The sequence below is a fragment of the Tiliqua scincoides genome, chromosome 7 (assembly GCF_035046505.1).
Source record: "Tiliqua scincoides isolate rTilSci1 chromosome 7, rTilSci1.hap2, whole genome shotgun sequence".
NCBI classification, from domain to species: Eukaryota; Metazoa; Chordata; class Lepidosauria; order Squamata; family Scincidae; genus Tiliqua; species Tiliqua scincoides.
In genome coordinates this window covers 77,748,550-77,762,055 of record NC_089827.1, presented here as the reverse complement: position 1 = coordinate 77,762,055, position 13,506 = coordinate 77,748,550, and the positions used below count along the sequence as shown (strand labels likewise).

The 13,506-nt window shown below is 47.3% G+C and overlaps 1 protein-coding gene across 3 annotated transcripts in view; it reads right to left on the bottom strand.

The window, feature by feature from the left end:
* Positions 1-4,219, bottom strand: part of XPOT (exportin for tRNA) — a 35,432-nt gene extending 31,213 nt beyond the window's left edge. The window contains exon 1 of one of the 3 annotated variants that reach the window (XM_066634159.1): positions 4,200-4,219. The gene's annotated coding sequence lies outside the window, so the exon portion shown is untranslated. Of the gene's footprint in view, positions 1-1,703; positions 1,745-3,803; positions 3,980-4,199 lie in introns of those variants that run through there. The other 2 variants (XM_066634157.1, XM_066634158.1) reach the window with 2 other exon arrangements.
* Between the last annotated feature and the right edge of the window lie 9,287 nt (positions 4,220-13,506).

The window sequence follows — 13,506 nt, the reverse complement described above, 5'->3', positions numbered from 1 at the left end:
TCCAGATGTTTGAGGGGTGCTCACAGCCAATTTGAAGCTGATGACAATTGCTTTCAACGTGATCAACATGATTCCTTCTTCCTCCAGAATAGGCTGCTAATGCAGGCAACCAGAACAGCAGGTTCTGCCAGCATCTATTCAGCTTCTTGCCTGCCTCTTACTGTTTACTATAATTGTGTTCAGAATGGAATGGCATTTAATACTCATCTGACATATTGTCAGTGACTGGGAAAGTTTTAAGCCAGCTGTCTCCACTTGCCTGCTTTGTGGAAACTTGTGGTTAGACTCTTGGAGACTAGTAGGTGGATGAGGGAGCATGAAAGTCCATAGGTACAGGCCCTCTCAGCTCAACATCTAATAAAATTTTGCATTAGAATTGCAACCTTGTCTACAAAAGATGATGCATGTATATACAACTTTAAGCTGCATATTAAAATAAAAGCTACTTAAAGAAACAACGCTAACACATCTGAACCTACTGGAGCCCACAAACACACACACAAATCACACAAAGTCTGATTACCAGTGCTCAGAGCATGTTTTTCTGCCATTTTGTACAGAGTGTTAAGTAAGCCATCTAATTACTCAATTTCAGATGTTGACTCACATTTGCATTTTTCCTCATAGCTTATAGCAGAAACAACTTGGATGGTCTCTTTTTGAATTCTGAATGGCCAATGATCAAATTATCTCTTTGGTCTGTCGAACAATTCAAACCACTATAATACACATTACACTGCCAGCCCCAAAACAGGTTTACACATCCAAGCTTACAACAATATTTACTTACAGTAAGCACAGTTATATCCCTCAAAGATTCCATGAACTTCATTGTATTTTTATTTGGCAGGAAAACACTTACAAACCTGTGTTAATGCTTGCATGTGGCAAAATTTTTAAGAGGAAAGTCTCACTATTCCCACTGCTGAAAGCTTTCCCCATCCACCCCCAACCCTTTGGACACATGGCATTATACTTTGTGAAAGAAATATCACAAATGCCAAGTGACTACAGCACACTTGTAAATGTTTGCACAAAAAATGCCTATCCACTTGCTTTCAAACTCATTTTCCCCTCTTAGGATTGTACCTTATAAGAAGAGTGATTAGTCACCTCAGGCTGATGACATATCTAGTAGTGACAGTGTAACAGCTGAACACTTTTTAAGCCCTTAAACACCATACATTCCACATTTCACTGATCATCTTTCTATAGAAATAAGTTCTTATTTTGGTTCCAGGGTACGAGAAATAAAACTTTTTTTGACAACTTTTCTTGATAAGAGAATATACAGCTTATATACAAAAAGCTTTATCACCTTCTGATACAGTATCTGAGTATTTTAGCTTTGATACCCATTTGATATCCAAGCCAGTGGGTCCCAAACATTTTTAGCACCAGGACCCACTTTTTAAAATGACACTATTGGGACCCATCTAGCTTTAAGACAATGAAAAAAACTTCACTTTACCAGTTGTTCAAGTCTTTTTGTTCAAGTTTTTATCCTTTTTACTAGGGTGGGGGACATCTTCTGGAAAGTTTGTTGAGCTCCATGTTCATTGGACTGGGACCATTCTGATGGCCTTGTGTTCCCCTTCATGGCATATTTGCCTACTCATGAGTAAATCCACACATGTGGATCAAGTTTGGCTTCCCCATAGGGCTTAATACATTTTCCTTGTCAGCTGGAGGAGACAACTTACTTCTTGATGGCTTTTGAAGGGCTGTGTTCACTCTGGTGGCACTGCATTCCCCTTTCGGCCTATCCTTCGAAGTGGATTGAGGCACATTCTCCTACTCACAAGTAAACACACATGTGCTGTTCTGTTTCATTTTCCACAGAGCTCAATACATTTTCCCTTTTCAACTAGCAATTTGTCAATTTCAGGATCCACCAACAACTGGGTTGGTGGGTCCGCCAACTGTGGATCAAGTCATGACCCACAGTTTGAGAACTGCTGGTCTAAGCTACTTAAAAGACCAGCTAATAAGCAAGATCCTAGATTGCCCTCTCACAGTTTTGCTGTTTCAGGGCCAAACCTGCCTATGCTTTAGGATGACATGCACATGTTTGTGCCTTGGGTAAGCACACTGCTGCAGTGCAGGGCATGAATGATGCCTCTGCACATTGTTGTTGGGAACAATCAACACTTGTCCCTCTCCTTACATTTGCAAAAGGAAGCATGACACAGGGCTATAAACTCTTACAGCACACAGGATTTTGGAATGAGTAGTTTTACCCCCATTTACAGACATGAGAGAGAACTTCACAATTTACAATAAGAATACTATCTCCGTGTCAGAATGCGAAGTCTTAACATTCATTTAAAGAAAACATTCATTCCTTAAAACATTAATTTAAGGAAAAAGGTGTTATTTATCCACTTTAAACACCAAAGTTTGAACTGTTCTTAAGACGAAGCACATGGGTTGAGTATGCCTGAACGCCTCACATGCTGGTGTTGGCACTTTTTGAAGGACTTTCATGGGGAGGCACTGCCTCACCTCACATGGAGGTGGTGTTTTTCAAAGAGCCCCCACGGGGATTCTCCGCCTCACCTGCCTCATCCCACACACCTCACCTTACACCTGCCCAACCTCTCAGGGAGGCAGGGCTTTCTGAAGCACTCCAGTGGGGATGCTCTGCAGCCTCTGTGTGATGTATGCAAGTACTGTGTGGGAGGTGTGCAAGGTGTGGTAGGCAGGGAGCGCACATGGTGTGCATAAGAACATAAGAACATAAGAACAGCCCCACTGGATCAGGCCATAGGCCCATCTAGTCCAGCTTCCTGTATCTCACAGCGGCCCACCAAATGCCCCAGGGAGCACACCAGATAACAAGCGACCTCGTCCTGGTGCTCTCCCCTACATCTGGCATTCTGACTTAACCCATTCCTAAAATCAGGAGGTTGCGCATACACATCATGGCTTGTACCCCATAATGGATTTTTCCTCCAGAAACTCGTCCAATCCCCTTTTAAAGGCGTCTAGGCTAGACGCCAGCACCACATCCTGTGGCAAGGAGTTCCACAGACCGACCACGCGCTGAGTAAAGAAATATTTTCTTTTGTCTGTCCTAACCCGCCCAACACTCAATTTTAGTGGATGTCCCCTGGTTCTGGTATTATGTGAGAGTGTAAAGAGCATCTCCCTATCCACTCTGTCCATCCCCTGCATAATTTTGTATGTCTCAATCATGTCCCCCCTCAGGCGTCTCTTTTCTAGGCTGAAGAGGCCCAAACGCCGTAGCCTTTCCTCATAAGGAAGGTGCCCCAGCCCCGTAATCAGCTTAGTCGCTGATTACAAGGTGTGGTAGGCGCAAAGCACATGGGTTGAGTGTGCTTGAGAGCCTCACATGGGGACAGCAGCGCTTTTCAAAGGGCTTCAGTGGGGAGGCCCTGCCTCACCTACCACAGCAGTGGCATCTTCGAAGGCCTCCAGTGGGGAAGCCCTGCCTCACCTGCCTCCCCACCCACCGCGTGTCCCTGTCCTCGAGCGCCCCTCCCTTTCTGCAAGGGGTCACAGAGCCCGTGAGCTGCCTGCTGAGGGGCCCTGAAGCGCGCAGGAGGAGGCAGCCGCAGGCCCCTCGGCGCCAGCTCAGCCCTGACTGGCCGTGCAGGAGGCTGGAGGCGGGCGGGGGGCGAGGCGCGGCGTGCACGTGGCGGGAGAGCTGCCGCACCACGAGGGAGGGCCGCCCCGTTGCTGCTCCCCAGGGGCGCCTGTGCCTGGGCTCCCACCGTGGGGGCTCCCACGGCACTCTCTCCCGGCCGCCCCCGAGCGAGCCCTCAGGCGCCCCCCGTTACCTTCCCCGTCGCTAGTCCATCCGAGAGGAAGGGGGCGCCTTCTCCTCCTCCCCGCAGTCCTCCGAGGGCCGGGCAGGGGAGCCGCTGCTGCTGCCTGCGGGGCTCGGAACGCCGCCACCGATGCTCCCCACCCGCCACCCTCTTCCCTGCTCCGCACGGGAAGCCGCCACGCCAGACTACAGCTCCCGGCATGCCCCGCGACAGGCGCCCACAAGCCTCGCCTCCTCCGACGTTCACCCGCTCTCCTCCAATCAGGGAAGAGCGGCGCGTGGCCCGCCGGGAAAAGAGCCGTCTGCGGAGCGCAGGGCATGCTGGGACTCGTAGTCCTGTTTTGGCTACCCGGCTCTGAGGTGCGTCTCTGGCGCGATTTCAATAATGCCCTTCGCTGCATATCACCTGAGCACGTGACTGAACTCCGAGGCCGTAGCGGCTTTTCACAGGGCGAGAGCCACGAAGCTCTTCTGCGGCGGCAGCGGCCGCCTCCCCTCGAGCCCCCTCAGCTCCATTCGTGACACCTCATCGCTTGAGGGGATCCCGCGTGCCACGAGGCGTCCCCACGCTATGCACGTTCCAGGGCGTCCCGAAAGGCACGCTGGGAATTGGAGTTTTGTGTCGACACAGCTAACGTGTCGAAGCCCACAGTAGAACTTCCTGTCGCTCAAAGTTTCCTCCTAGCAGGGGCTGCTGGGTGTGGTGGGGGAGGCAGGTGAGGCAGGGCCTCCCCACCGGAGTCCTTCGAGAAGTGCCACCGCTGCAGGAGCGCGTGGGTTTCGTGTGCTTGAGCGTCTCCTGCAGCAGCGGCGCTTTTCAAAGGACTCGGGTGGGAGGCTCTGCCTCACCTGCCTCGCCTCACCCAGTGGCTGCGCTTCTCGAAGGATTCTGGTGGGGAGGCTCTGCCTCACCTCACCTGGTGGCAGTGCGTTTGGAAGGACTCCGGTGGGGAGGCTCTGCCTCACCTGTGTCACCTCACCCAGTGGAGGCCCTTTTGGAAGGACTCCTGTGGGGAGGATCTGCCTCACCTGCCTCCCCACCCACCACATGTCCTTGCCTCCTAGAGGAGTTGTACCGACCCTGATCATGTTCACCTGGAGACAAGAAAGTCCACTGATTTTCATGGTTCTCTCATCTTTACTCTCAATCAAGCCTGCCTAGGACTGAAGCCTTTTGACTCTGTGGTTTATGTTTGTTCATTCTTTGAGAAACTTATATCCCACTTTTCCCATGCCGAAGCAAATGCCCAGAGCGGCTTACAAAGCTTCATGATAAAGTAGCACAACAGGTTAAAAAAGAAAAACATCAAACAAAGCATTAAGAACATTGATTTTAACATTACACATTAAAATGTAAATCAAAATAAAGCAAAATCTAACAAATATCACTGGGCCAATGGGGAAAAAATTAGTCCTGAAAAGATGTCAAGTCACACCAGTACTTCAGAAACACAGAGGGAAAATATCCACTCAGCAACCAAATGACAGGCGGAACAGGTATGTTTTGAGTTCTCACAGAAAAGCCTAGAGGGAGGGAGTAGTTCTCAGTTCCCCTGGAAGGGAATTAAATAGTAGTGGCACCACTACAGAGGAGGCTTGCCCCTGGGCTTCCACTCCTCTCACTTGGGACAGAGGTGGCACTTGTAGAAGAGCCCCCTCAGATCACCTAAGAGGGTAGACTGGAATGTATGGAAAGAGGTGGTCTTTCAGATAGTCTGGACCCAGATCATGGAGGGCCTTGAAGGTTAGAACTAGCACCTGGAATTGGGACCAGTAGCGAACGAACAGCAAGAGTAATTGCTGAAGCAGTGGTCCAGCAGAGTCACATCATCTAGCCCCCGTAACCACTCAAGCTGCCACAAGCTGCACTAATTGCAGTTTCTGAACTGTCTTAGAGAGTAGCCCCACATAGAGCATGTTCCAGTAGTCCCGTCTTGAAGTTTTTAAAGCTTCATGGATCACCGTGGCCAGGTCCAAAGTACGGTCTCAGTTGAGTACGTGGCCAGGCTCAAGTACGGTCTCAGTTGGTACACCAGCCGAAGCTGGGCTAGTTCTTGGACTCTGGTTGCAAAGCTATGCAATGCAAGGCTAGGGGAAATGTTAGAAGCAGAGCTTGCCTCCAGGGCAGTTTTCGACCAAGGCGAGCTCCAGAGTACAGGGTCCCTCAGCAAACTGCCCTCTACAGACCTACTCCTACATGTGTGGTTAGCAACAGAGTGTCTCCATCACCTTCACATGGAGACCAAAGGCACAGAAACGGTCTCAAAAATCAGTAGTAGGTCCTCCCTTGGTAGTTGCACAATTCTGCCAGTCCCTGACACCCGCCTTTCTTTTCTCAGTAGCCATGCCTTACATTAAAAATAAAGACGCTGAGTTAGAGTGTTCTATGCTAATCAATCACTGTTAATCCAAACTGCAGGCCAGGATCCAGGAAGAGCTATGGGCAGCAAAGTCCACAATGGTGACAAAACAACCACATTGGTTTGCCCTTGGATCAGAATGTGGTATTTTCCTCTCCTTCCCTTGACACATGACCTGAGTCACGTGAGAAGCTGGTGTCTGGCACATTATGTAGTTATTTATTTCTATCACTATTTTCCCCTCCACAATAGTTGTGTTTGAGTTTTTAAGTTCTATTTTTATTCAGAATGGTTAAAAAGCAAAGGCTTAATGAGGACATTTGTTCATGGACAGATTAAGCTTTCAGCTGTAGTGAAACATGTCCAGGCTAATAACTGCAAGGAGTGCAAATTTATGGTTGCGAGCCCAAACGCATTTCTGTTGGCAAAACCACACTGAAAGAGCACAAACCATGCAACAATAATGATACATACACATGACAGGATTGCCAACTGTGAATGCAGCTATTTCCAGAGATGGGTTTTGTATGGTGATGGTGTAATGTATTTTAGCCTTGTAAGCCCTGTTACAATATCTAGGATTGCTTTCAATAGTTTCATGTGCTGATTTCTGGAGTCTCCAGGCCAGATGTGTACAAATAAATGAATTGATATCCTCTTCTTTTTTTAAAAAGTTATCTTACCTACAAGTCCTGAACATTTTAATAGGTAAATCATTACGTTTATGAAATTTAGGGCCTGATCCTATTGGGCTAGCATGCCTGCGACACTCACCACCAGCTCAGTGTGGGTGCTGGCTGAGACAGTGCCAGCCAGAGGCTCATTGCACGCTGCCTGGAGTTCATCCATTGCTCCAGGTAATGGAGAGGTGAGTGGGGGTGGAGGGGGGGGTGTTCCGGGGTGGGGGAAGGCGCAGAGTGGGACCAGTGGAGCTCTGCTCTGCCAGATCCAGAACCCTGCATCTGGCCTCCTGGCCGACATGGGGCTGATTTACTTTGCGCTGGCTAAATAAGGGAAGGGGACAAATGCCCAGCGTCCATTGGATGTAGCGGCAGCTGTTTCAACTCTGCTGCTTCTCCGGGTGTTGGGAAGCTCAGGATTGGACTGCCCCCTCTGTATTACTATATAAGTTTCTTTTTGTAGAAATGTGCATTTTACAGAGGTTTGAGAGCCTGTTGCCACTTCATCTTGCATAGAAATCTTCTCTCATTAGTTACTTACTTCATGCAGAGCTCTAGTATTCTGAGAATTCCCCTCCAATTACTAAGAAGAAGGTGAATTCCCAAGTCCTGTGAAGAAGCACACATCTCTACAGAACCTAAAATTTTCTTTCTGTGCTTTCACAATGCAAACTTATTCAAGGCTTTCCTCATGTTCCTTTGTGAACTTGCATCAAAGTAGTGAAAATTGACCTGGACAGATGCAAATCTGTGTAAAAGCTCCTGTTTACACACAGTCTCTGCCCTCCCTCTAGTGTTCAGTAAGGCTTTGAGTATTTCAGCTTTCATTTTTGAATTTACAATTCTGTTAGGCTCCGTGCCTTGCTGTATAGTGAAGAAAGCCTGTAGGGAATTTTCTAAACCAGATTATAGTTGGCCAGAGATTAAACATTCAAATGCTAATGACTGTGCATTTCATGACTTGGATTAATCTGGAACTAAGATGTATGCTGTGTTTACGAATACTGGTTAAATGAGGAAACTGAGTGCAAACTTCAAATTTCCGTAACAGCTAAAGCATGTAGATGGAGGGATAGCTGATATTTTAAAAAGTGATATACTGTTTTAAATTTTCTATAAAATTGCAATGAATTCAATGACCTGTTATGCAAAAGTCCAAATAAAGGAGGCTTTATATACCACTTGCTGTATTCTGCTTTCTTACAGATGTTCTTCTTTTATACCTGGTCAATAGAATTTGGCCTTGGGAGATATGAATTAGGATTTTCACTCCAGCAGTAAAATACACTAGAAAGAATAAATGTTTCATCTTTTCTAATGTGACCCCTTAAAACACTTTAAACGATAAAATATACAGACAAGAGAAAATATTTCTTTACTCAGCGTGTGGTTGGTCTGTGGAACTCCTTGCTACAGGATGTGGTGACGGCATCTGGCCTGGATGCCTTTAAAAGGGAACTGGACAAGTTTCTGGAGGAAAAATCCATTACGGGGTACAAGCCATGATGTGTATGCGCAACCTCCTGATTTTAGAAATGGGTTATGTCAGAATGCCAGATGCAAGGGAGGGCACCAGGATGAGGTCTCTTGTTATCTGGTGTGCTCCCTGGGGCATTTGGTGGGCCGCTGTGAGATACAGGAAGCTGGACTAGATGGGCCTATGGCCTGATCCAGTGGGGCTGTTCTTATGTTCTCATACTTGCAGGTAGAATAGTTAATAAATGGTCTCGCTGATGGGACCAGGAGAAGGCTGTGTGTATGAGAGCAGCTGATGCTTTCTTGTCTACAGATGTATCTACTCTGGTTCCTAAGGTAAACTTTTTCAGCCTGCCCCCTCAAAAATAAATAATTCCATTCTCTTCTAGGGTGGTGCTGAAGTTGATCTTCTCTGGCATTTGCCTCAATTTTGCTTCCACTGCCTGGAATTGCTCCGGGGGGGGGGAGTGCCTTGCACACTGCGATGAGGCTCTCTGCACAATTTAGTGCTTTGCACCTCCCTAGCTAAGCCACTGCACATGATTTGGTTTGCTCTCTTGCTGTCTTTTCACAGAACCACTGTGTCAGCTTTCAAAAAAAACACCCATATCTCAAAAAGCCTAGCAGAGCACCTGCAGGACAGGAGCCAGGGCACACCACACCGCATGCTGATTAAATTGTCCCTGAAGCACTCTCTTGTGGAAAGGCACAAAGGTGGGGTGGCTAATGGGCACACTAATTTTATTGTACAAAACGAGATGCCAGGAGACAAGCTTCATCACATGATGGTAATGCAGAAGTGGGCAGTCCCGGGTTCAACCATCAATGTAAACTAGCAATGGAAAGAAAATGGCATTCAGGAAGTACTGGAGAGAAATGGCCGGGTGCCAGATGGTGAAATAGTTTTAAAATAAAGCAAAAGGAATGGAGGGCAAAAAGAAATGATGTTCAGCCTGGCGCTAAAGGGGAGCTACTTAAGAGGGTTGATTTGCTGTCTTCATTCCAGCAAGCATCTTTTCAGGAGCCACAAGGGCAAGTGGTCTTTGAGCAGGGTGGTGGTGCCTCCAGACTGTTGCAGCAGACAACAGTCTACACTTCTAGGACATGTTGAAAGAGTTTAAGGAGTTACACTGGAGAGCCTAGGCCATGAGTAAATGCTCTGAGCAGGCATTTTTCCTGGATCAACTGCTGTAATGGCTTACGGGATAATAGTGTGGAACCTGGAACTCTTCCTTTGACCAATGAGAGGGGAGCGTAAAGAGGAACTTTGGCTGAAGAGCAGTTGGGAAACAGCAGTTGAGACAGAGACCACAGCTGAGGGGAGAGTCCAGAAGCTCACAAGCTGAAGCCCAAAACCCCTAAATGTTGTCGCTCCTGTTTCTGAGTTTTCTACTGCTCGGATATCCACCCACAATTATGAGAGTGAAAGATCTTCGGCGAGAAGGCTCCAGGGGTCAGACTCTACCAGATCAGAAAAGATCTGCCTGGACCCTTCCTGAGATTGGCAGTGATAAAGAAGCTACTGGAAAGTCCTCCGAGACAACCAGACAAACTGAATTCAGGCGTAGATTTGACATAACTAATGTTAGTTATTTTAAAAAACTGACTGATGAGGATTCTGAAAGAGGTTTGGAGGCACAGTCAGGAAGAAACAGAGGTATGAAAGTATCTATAGTTGCATCATATGATTTAAATAAGGTGGAATATGATCATCAACCAAGCTGGTCCTTAGCTGTTCAGAGTGCAAAGGAATCAGCTATAGATCGGTTTGTACCTTCTCATAGTCTAAGTCAAGGTTCTGCTCTGATAAACATCCAAATGGTATGGGAAAAAACCATGAGAGACCTCAAAAAACCAGATGCCTTCTTTCTCTTGGGCAGCGCAATCCTAATCCCCCCCCCAGGAGATGGCACAAGTCCCTTGCGCCGGCTCCCAACCTTTGCCATAAAGCACATTCACAATGACTCAAGAGGAGAATAGGCCAGCACACTGTGCACTGGCCTCGCAGAACTAGCTCCATGCGCAGAGGAAATAGGTTTGTGCTGGCCCAGGCAGGCTGGCACGGGGATGGGAGAGGGCGGCAGGAGGGAGGAATGGAGGTAAGGAGGGGGCATTTCTGGGTGGGGAGAGGGTGGCCCGGGGACGGACTGGGCAAAGAAGAGCAGTGGGATCTGCCACAGTGGCGCAGGATAGATCCCAACCCCCATCACCGGCTTAAACGGGGTTACTTGGGCCACTCAGTTTTGTGCCTGTGAAATCATGGGCGCAGATCCGAGTAGCCCCATAGTGCTGCCTGAGGCGTTGCTTGGAGTAAGGGGAAAGAAATCCCCTTACTCCGAATTGTGCCTCAGGTTGCACCAAACCTGTGCTGGATATAAAAATGTAACTTCCAGTTTTGACAAAAAATTGGAAGTCACATTTTTTTTGCCCTTTAAACAGTCACTCTGAAACCCAAGGTGCAGCATCCCCAGTATCTGCGGTTTCACATAACTGTGAGGAGTTCTGGAATGGATATCGGGGTACGCCTGTACTGAAGACTCAAGAGATCACAGGCAAAAGATACTGCTTCTGTCAATCAGGAGACAGGAGTCTGTTTTCCAAGACACTGGTGAGGAGTTGGATGGAAAAGAAGCCAGCCTCCTCAGTGAGATCTAAGCACATTATTTATAGCTAGTTCCGGAATCAAAAAGGGGAAAAGGTGTGTACAAACCAGGCTCTGCTATTATTGGAGTTTAAAAAGCTTCCTTTCCAATTCATTGTTTTACCCCAAGGAGACCTCCACATTGCAACTTTCCCCATAAAATACAGTGCAGCCAACACTGCATCAGTGTGGGGGAGATTGGAGAAGATTGGGTTGCCCATCACAAATGCTAATAATAAACACAGGGCACTTGTCGTGTGTGTTATTAATTCAAGCCTCAGTGACTGTTCAAGGAGCTTTTTTGTTCAGCTTGCACAAATTTTAAAAGAAATACTTTATGAGCTAACAGACAGTTCCAGGTTTTGAATTTTCATGCTAACTATAATTTGGAAAGAATTAAAATGCTCCTAATCTACAATTTTCCAAATAACAGAAAGAAAATGATTAAAAGAAAAATCAGGGATGTGACCCCGAATGAACACACACACGATTCTTTGGATTTTGGAGAGGCAATCAAACAGGCGACAGGAGAATTCAAAGGACCTCTTAACATTTACTCGTTTGCAAATGGGACCTCCACACATGTAGAGGACCAAGAAGGATTACAATGTTGAGGATTTTATAGGGTCTTTCCGATAGAGGAGGGGGACAGGAGGGCACAAAGAGAGAAAAAATATCCAGGGGAAAATAACATACAGGCAGACACCCAAAACAACATTTGTTATGTTATCAGTACAGGATGTTGATCTGAGGATGGCAATTCAATACACATCGGCAGTTTGTTTACAGAGATATCCGTTAGAGGGGTTCTGGTACTCTGACTCATCCCTTTTACCCTAACCTTTTTATCCTCATTTGTTGATTGCCCTTATCTATGACTTTTCTGTTCACCCTTAGAGGCCCATATCACAGTTAACTGGTTCTCTGAGAGGGATAGCTTTTTGGTCAAAGAGCCTTATGGGTGAACTGGGCATCTTGGGATATTTCCATATTGTGAGCTGGGCATATTGTTATCAGATGTGACCAGTGATACTGAAGACAATCTGCAAAAATGTGCTGAAAAACATTGGATGAAAATAAATATGATATGACTTGACAACTGTTTGCAGGTATAACCAAGAAGGGGACATTATCTGGTGATGCACCTCATGAGAAACACCCTTCAAAGTCAGAACATGGACCCAGCAGCAGCCAGCATTCTGCAGTATATAAAATTCCTCCTGCAGATATCGAGGGGGAAACACACACTTTAAAGAATGGTCAATTAAACTTGAGAGAACCATTACAAAGGAGCAATTCAGAGACCGATAACTCTGCTCTCTGTACTGGTAAGTGACATGTTTAATCCAGAAATCTAAAGCCAGTGTTATTGGGGGGGGGGGGGGCTATAGCTTAGTGGTCCGCATGCACAGGGCCTGAGAGGTCCATCTCTGGCATCTCTGAGTGGGCCCAGGAAAGACCCCTGGAGACCTGCTGCCAGCCAATGCGGAGAAGGCTGGCCGACCAAATAATAGTTGGATTCACTTTTTTGTCAATCACTGATGACCAAGAGAACCAACAGCCATTCTCTCACCTCCCTCTCTCTCATTTGAAACAGAAAATGAATGGCTGGTTCAAGCAGTTCTGCATTTGAATTACTTTGATAACCTGATACTATCAGTACTTTCAACCCTGACATCAATTCGTAAGAAGGTGAGCTTTTTCTTCTGTCTGAAATGGAGTTGTCTCCCGATTTCCAAAACACAGTGGCTACAACCAAAAAAGAATAATCTTCAATGGTTGTGCTCAAGCTTTGAAGCCAGGGGAGGGTGCAGGGAGTGACTGAGGGCTGAGCCGGAGCTCAGGCACATACCAGTCTTCATGCATGAAACTGGGAAGGAGGAGCCAGACTCTTCCTGGGGCTGAGAGGCCTGCTGGGAGGGAGCTGCCCTTATGTCAGTCTTCACTTTGCACCACGGACTCGGGCAAATTCCCCTGCACTGATGCAGTGGGTCCAGCACTGCAGAGGAATTTAGCAGGCGGGAGGTCAGGGTAAGGGGGCATTTGTCCCCTTGCCCTGGGGAAACCCCAGCTCATGCAATAGGTCAACTTGTGAACTGTATGGCAGGGGCAAGTCTGCATGCACCCACGTTGGTGGATCGGGCCTGGGAGTGGGAATAGGATGCGGTGCATGCCAGCTCTATCTGTAGCACCCCCTCCCAGGCCCAGTCCACCCACCCGCCTCTGTCTCTGTCCTATTTTGCCCTACCTGTGGTGCATTTCTGCACCAGTTTCAGGGGACTTCCAAAAAGAGAGAAGTGCCTGAGGAAAAAAATTCCAGGTGTTTCCATATACCTGAAACACAGGCATTGCAAATGCACAATGCTAGTAGGAAAGGGAATCATTTTTTCTGCAGTATTGCAAAGAAGGGTTGGCTTCTTCCCCATTCTCCCTTCTCTGTGTAGCCTGCTGAACAAATTCGCTTGGTGGGATGAACAGGGATGGCTTCCCACCCCATGATCGCCCCTTCTCTGTTTAGACAAGGATGTAATTTTGGCGCTTGCCATAGCTGCCATT